This window comes from Blennius ocellaris (assembly GCF_963422515.1).
Source record: "Blennius ocellaris genome assembly, chromosome: 4".
Taxonomy (NCBI): domain Eukaryota; kingdom Metazoa; phylum Chordata; class Actinopteri; order Blenniiformes; family Blenniidae; genus Blennius; species Blennius ocellaris.
This window is the reverse complement of record NC_137653.1, coordinates 26,967,164-26,974,742: the sequence shown is the minus strand read 5'-3', so window position 1 is coordinate 26,974,742 and position 7,579 is coordinate 26,967,164.

The following is a 7,579-nucleotide window of genomic DNA, read 5'->3' as shown; positions in this document are numbered from 1 at the left end:
CTTTTTGCAGTTTTCAGGTGAAAGCAGTAGCTTTTCCTTGTGTTTCTGTCAGATTATCACTGCGTTCTAAGATGTATACGTTTTTATAGTGGGTCAATAGCATGTATGTAGATACCTAGAGTGGCAACATGAGGACTAGTTAGTGACGTGGCTATTTGTCCATAAGAAGCTGAGTCCAACCATGGGTCCAGACTGTTCACGTGGCCACTGGCCGTCACGGTTTGGCTTTACGCAGCTGAACAGATCCAAATTAAATCAATGTCCGTACCAGTGAGGCAGTTTGATGTAGTTTATTCACTCGTTGAAGCACACATACAAATGATGGAGAAAATCATCCGCCCTCTCAGCCTGCCGCCCCGCCCACCTCCACTAACTTAATGTTAATGTACCTCTCGGAAGTGACCAATGAAGAAGAAGGTAAATAATGATGTAAAAATCACCATGGATGCAAAATAAAGCAAATTAGCTTTGGCAAAGAAGGAAAGAAATTAGACTCTAACTAAACTTAAGCCTTAAATGAACAAAACACAAACAGCTCTAACAGTTACTGTACTGTAATACTGCAGTGTCAGTGCTCGGCTGAAAAGTCCTCATTTAACATAAAAATAATCCACAACAGCTGGAACAGAGCTTTTATGCTCGTTGGCAGAAACTGTGGATTGTTCCATGACAGTGGATTCAGAACCAGCAACCACATTAGTGCCAGTGACTGTTTCTGCAACGCAGTAGAATTACTCATATTTCTAATTCTACACAGTCGTTTTATGTAATCTAGTGAAGCTGCATTAGCCTCGATGGACATGGAGAAGAGTTCGTCTCCTGGTTTTGTCCATTGTTCTTATCAGTGTCACAACAGCAGGAGCATCGGCCATGTTTAGTGAGGACTGGTACACCTGGACAGGTGAGGCTAGCAGCATCTATTTACTGAGCAATGTTCAGACACAAGGCACTTCACAGTGCTTTACAAAGAAAGAAAGGAAACACGTTAAAGTAAGCAATTAGGAACCTTAATCTAAAGCAAACAAGGGTATGAATGACTTTAAAACATCTCACACTCCCATCCTTTTCATTGGATGAATTTCACTTTTCCCATATTGGTATTTAGTGGCCCTGGAAAAATTTGAGGAAATGATATTGTTTATTTTGTATTAAAAGACATATTAGTTTCATTTGGAAATGTCTTCAGTTTCTTTGACGGATTAGGTTAAAATATTCGTCAACTATATTCTCTTGAGTAGGACAGCACGGCGGTAATTCGTCTTCATGACATCAGAAATTGGTGTGGGTGGAATTTAAATTGTGACTGGATGAAACTTGTGTTCCCAGCTGTGGAAAGAAATGCAATCCTAAAAAAAGAATCCAGCTGCCAAACAAAGAAAAGGAGTCATGCCTTCTTTGGGAGTGTAACGTCTCTAATCACCTACTAACATTACATCCTCCCTGTCAGAGAAACACGTCACAAACAACAGGTTCACTCTGCACCTCCGACATAGAAACAACACATTTATACATGAGCGGAAAAAGCGATTCACTGCATCACGTCAAAAATTAATCTGCAATTTATTTTTTCTTCAAGGAGCTATTTTCAACTCAATCGCAGGTCCAAATGAGAGTTGAAGGGATTAAAAACAGCGTTGAAAAGATAATAAATAAGGTAAAAGCTCGAATAAGATAAAGTTAATCAAATAAGTATATATTTAAATAATTTAAAAAACCTTTAAAAAAAAAAATCTTCATTTACATGGATCTACATATAAACCTGTTTCAGAACTGATATGAGCAGTCAAACCTGTAGGGGGCAGTGTAGCCAGATGTATGAAGCCATGACAGCCAATCAGAATCCTGGAAAGAGAAAAAAATACCATGTCAGGAATTGTGATGTAAACATCCTCCTTCCCGCCTTTAGATACAACCGGACACAGAATTTATCCAGATCTCCACTGTGGACGGAGTTTTCAGGAATCATCGTTTGTGGTGAGTTGTCGCCTGTGATGCTGGTCACACGTTTTCAATAACGAGTAATCTGACGTGTTAACCAGTAATCAGATTAAAGTTACTTCTCCAAGTCACTGTGCGTTACTATTATACAGTAGTGTCCAGCAGGACAAGTTTCTTTTCTGTAAAGCAGCTTTATTATTAAACTAAACCATTCGCTCCTCTTTTCTCCACCAAAGGGACACACACACACACACACACACACATGCACACGCACGCACACACACACGCACACACACACACACACACCCACACACACACCCACACACACACACACACTCTCTGCACGCTCACCTGACCCCGCCCCCTTCTCCACTCTCAGCCAATCACAGACCAGCTCACTCTCATGGCGCTCAAGTGACAAAAGAATCGGCCGAACAAACAAATTCACTAAACCTTAACTTTGCATCAGGAACACAACTGCAGCGATGTTACACTATTTTTGTAATTTTCCTGAGTAAAAAGATTTTATGGCAGGAAGCCACGCCCCTTTTTTCAATCAATCAATCAATGAAAGACTCAATGTGTCCCCAGGGGGCTATTAAATGGTAGCTTAGAGCAGGTAGTGCAAATAAATAAATTAACAAATAGTGCAACAACAACTACTTCCCGGGGTGAATAAATACCAGTAATAGTACAAATGCGGTGAGTCAGATATAAATACAACAAAGAAGGAAGGTCAAAGGTTAACTATGTATAAACCTGGTGCAGGAGGCAGGGATCAGCAGAGCTTTCCCCTTTTCGTGTTGAGACGATGGGGGGTGTTGTCCACAGCTGCTGAAAGTAACTATAAAGTAATTTGTAATCTAACTTAGCTATTTTTAAAAACAAGTAATCATTAAACTAAGTTACTTTTAAAGGAGTAACTAGTAATCAGTAATCAGATTAGCTATTCAAGGTAACTGTGGCAACATTGGTTGTTAATGTGTTCATGTGTAGACGCAGAGAAAATCAACAGTTTTTGGAGGTTTTTTTCTCCAGAACCTGCGTTAAATGTGTAAACGTGGCCTCATTTTCACACCCAGGGGGAAATTAGTGCCACTGAGCAAGCAACGTCGATAGACGTCCAAGACACGTCCGTCCACCCAGGCCGTGATCATGACGTCTATTTTACAGCCAGAACATGTTGAGAATAGACATTTTAAACAGGCTGTAATCATGACGTCTATTTGTCAGCCACTGGTTGACAAACGACATAAAAATGATGGACATTATAAAAATGATTTCCATCTGAGACACCCAGAGTCAGTAAAAAGAGACAGGTCACAAGCTGGTTAGTCCAACTGCCTGTATGATTGTTGACTCGTCACTAAAATATTGAGAGAAGTGAATGATGACAGGTGAGAGGAGACAGTGTGTGAAGTCTAATGTCTGAGTTATGAACTTTTATTGTTTTGGTCACGAGGCTTTTCAAGTCTCCACGTCACTTTGATAACTCTGCTCTCGTCTCACAGAATGATGGTTGTGGGTTCAAGTCCACCTGGAGGTGTTTGTGGAATTTAGTTGTGTGTGTGTGTGTGTGTGTGTGTGATTGTAATTGGTATTGCTAAATTGCCTTTATGTGTGTGTCCTGTGATGGACTGATGTCCCGTCCTCATTTGCTTTAAACGTATTTTCATTGAGGTCCAGACAAGACGTAGGAACAAGGTCTAAAAGACTTTCGCTCTGGGTCGTCTGAGGACGTCTTCTGGACGTATAGAGCAACGTCTTTGAGACGTGAATGGACCACTTTGTGCTCAGTGTTTGTGGCGTTAGTGTCGCTCAGTGTTATGACCCCGCCGGGTGTTTGAACCCTCGACCGTAGGGGTCTGGTTATGCCAGAGCCTTCATCACTGCTCCACAGTAAAAACCTCCAGTTCACCGAAAAACAAGCTGCTTTAGGGAAACGTCCACTGGACAGTGAAGTTCCTGACCTGCCTCACCTCACCTCACCTCACCTCACCTCTCTCTCTCTCTCTCTCTCTCTCAACATGAATAATTTCGTGGTGACAGGCGCCGTTGGCTCAGAGCCTTATAAAGTCCGGTCCCCGCTGCCAGTGCAGCGCCTCTAAACAGCTCCCCCAGTGACAGATGGACGTTTAATGACATTACATTCCTGTGCTGCGGGACGTTTGATCCTTTTTCTCTGTGACTAATGAACAACACATGACAAATAACACAGATTGATGGCTAAAAGGTGGGCAGACACGTCCGTATGCAGGATCCTCTTAATCAGGTTTGTCCCCGGACCGGGCTGGACTGAGATTAATAGCAACGACTCTCAGATTAAAAGGTGAGTGGGAATGAGTGGACTGAAGGGAAGCTGCAAATGTTTTCCTTAATCACCTAAGTGCAGTTTTTACAGTGAAAAATGACGACGTGTGTTGATCCTTTAGCTCAAATACAAAGTGAGCTTCGGTTCTGTGACCGAGATGAAAAACTCCTCACAGCAACCTGGATCTCAAACGTCTTACGTTTTATCTAATTATCCTTTACATTGTGTCTCTGTTGTTTTTTTTTTTTTTTTCTCAATCTAAAACTGTATTGTTAGCAGAAGAATCAAATGAGAAAATCTCTATTTGTCTTCAGTCACGTTTTGTTTTTGATGAGTCATGTTTCGATCATTTCAGAGGAGATCATTTTGCAGGCTGTTGAACGGCCCTGGGTCCCGGGAGCCTTCACACTCTTACAATCCTAACCTGCACGTATCAACGTTTTACTGCAGCGACATGACACATTGATAAAGCTTAGTCATTCTTTAGCAGCGTACAAACACAATAAATGACAACAAATGGCGACATAAACATGGTTGATGTTGTCTTCATGATACTGTTTGTCCAGCAAGGCAGAGTTTCTTTATTTATTATGGAACCTTTTACTTTCAGTCTAAAAGTCCGTTTGTGGATTCCTTTGAAAATGTTGTCTCTGAGCCCAAAACCAGACTGTTTTCAAGACAAGACAAGAGAAGATCAAGCTTTATTAGTCCTGCAAGTGAGAAATTGCTGAATTCTATCCTGTCCTATTCTATTCTATTCTATTCTATTCTATTCTATTCTATTCTATTCTATTCTATTCTATTTTTTATTTTGTAGCTGGGATGTAGTGTGAATATTTCAACATGTTAGATCTTAATCACCATTGTTTGATATTGAAGATTATCTCTCCAAGCCAAACATTAAAACAGCCTCAGTCTAACAATAAGTTTGATTTTACACAACGTGATAATGGTACTGAATGGTTTGCAGTGTCTTGTTCTCTGTCCATCATCATGTTTGCTTATTTACATGACAAGGTTTGATTGTTTTGGTGTAAAACTTTCCCATAATTCTTTGCTATTTTGGGTCATGTTTTTGTGTAGTGGAGTTCCCATAATGCCTTGCTGTTTACTTAAGGTAACACATAATATAGATCCTCAGAGGTGACATTCACCTGTCCTTATGTAGCGATGTGGTACTGATGGAGGTACTGCTGGGGGTACTACTGGAGGTACTACTGGAGGTACTACTGGAGGTACTGCTGGAGGTACTACTGGAGGTACTGCTAGAAGTACTATTGGAGGTACTACTGGAGGTACTACTGGAGGTACTGATGGAGGTACTACTGGAGGTACTACTGGAGGTACTGCTAGAGGTACTGCTGGGGGTACTGCTGGAGGTACTGCTAGAGGTACTGCTGGGGGTACTGCTGGAGGTACTGCTAGAGGTACTACTGGAGGTACTACTGGAGGTACTGCTGTTGCGTAGCAGTGCAAACCTACTCTCATTAACCAGCTTCCAGATAATCCAGTCCTCTTCTAACAATCAGCATCACACACACACACACACACACACACACACACACACACACACACACACACACACACACACACACACACACACACACACACACACACACACACACACACACAGTCCGTCATCTCTGCTCACAGCACAGCTGCTCGTGGTGAATCAGAGCTGAGCGGTTCTCTGAGCGTCATGTGATCCAGGCTGACGTTGGTTAAGACAGGAGCAACAACCAGAACCTGTTTATGGAAACCGCTCCACTGGGCCTCCCTCCACTGGGCCTCCCTCCACTGGGCCTCCCTCCGCTGGGAATCTGCTCCATGTTTAATATTAATGATACCGTCTCCGACTGTCTGCAGCTCCACTTCCTCTGTTTCACAGGGCTGGAGAGTCGTTGTCGGGGAAAAGAGAACATTGTCAATGAAAGAAGAGAACAGGTTCGTCACGGGAGGAATTCTGTCCTCTGATTCCTAGAATCAATGTTGTGAGTTAGAAAACAACAGTTGTCCGTTCCCGTATCGAACATCCAGGCTGTTGTGATGAAAGCAGACGGAGAAGAATGGGAAAAAGATCTGGTTGAAAGCAACAAGTGGAGGACGGACTGAACTTGATTCAATCAAAACAGAACTAATTGACCCCTCATGAAGTGAGTGACCACATGTGAACAGACCAAGAGTTAAAGACGAGCAGCCAAAGAGTCAGTCTATTTAATATTGTAGATATTTAATACATTACTTGACACTATTAGGGTATTGACACTGACCAACTAACAGTTTTTTTCCCCACAACCCTCTGTTAACAGGTCACTTCCTGATATCATTGAGACGAAGTGGCTTCACAGTGTCTGGGAAGAAAATCAATTATAAATGTCTGTCAGACAGTTTGTGACCAAATTCAAGGAAATATTCCATCAATACATACTTTTGTGATGAAAGCCTCAGAGGCTGGTTCTGTAGGTTCCTTCCTGTTACAAGGAGTTTTTCCTTTCGACAGTCACTTCTGCCTACTCATGTGGAATTGTTGGTCTTTAAGGTGGAGCCGCATGATATGAATATATACGTCTATACATTCACAAACAGATCATGTTGCACAGATGTTACCTATACGTCTCATCTCCAAAGAGGGCCGGAGTAGAAGGACCAGGGGGAAAGTGAACCAGACTGCTCCAGTTCTGAAACACTATTTAAAGAACTGCAGATGTTCGTGTGACTACAAATATAAACTGGGTTAAAACTGCATCCAAGAAGGAAAAGAGAGTCGTTATTGGAAAGCGCTCATCCCAAATCACTAGACTGCAACATCACTGCCGTGTTTGCTCTTCAAAGTCAAACTGCACTTGTCGCAAATCCCATGATAAGGTGGAGCTCTCCTTTAAAGGCTCCACACTGGGAGCTGTGGAACAATACACACCTTTGTGTTGGAGTGTGTGTGTGTGTGTGTGTGTGTGTATTGGCATCGCAGCAGCCTGACTCTTAAGCGCTGGATTCATAGCAGGATTATTCGTCGCGATAAATCAAGTGTCTCTGTGGGATTCCTGTATGTCATTTGTCACTGAGAGACAGTTTGCCCCAGACGATCTTTCAGACTCACACTTAATAGCCTGTAGAGGGGAAAAAAAAAAAAAAACCCTCAACAGGATTTTCATCTCCCCAAGGAAAGTCCATTCAATCCTGAGACAATAGACGGTGTGGCCTATTCATTCTCAATATGGCCTCCGCATGGGATGCAAATGCCTTCTGTGCAGACACATTTGCAGAATTAGCAGGGCAGGGCATAAATATTACTGAGAGGACAGCGAGATGGAGCACAGGAGAGGATTTTTG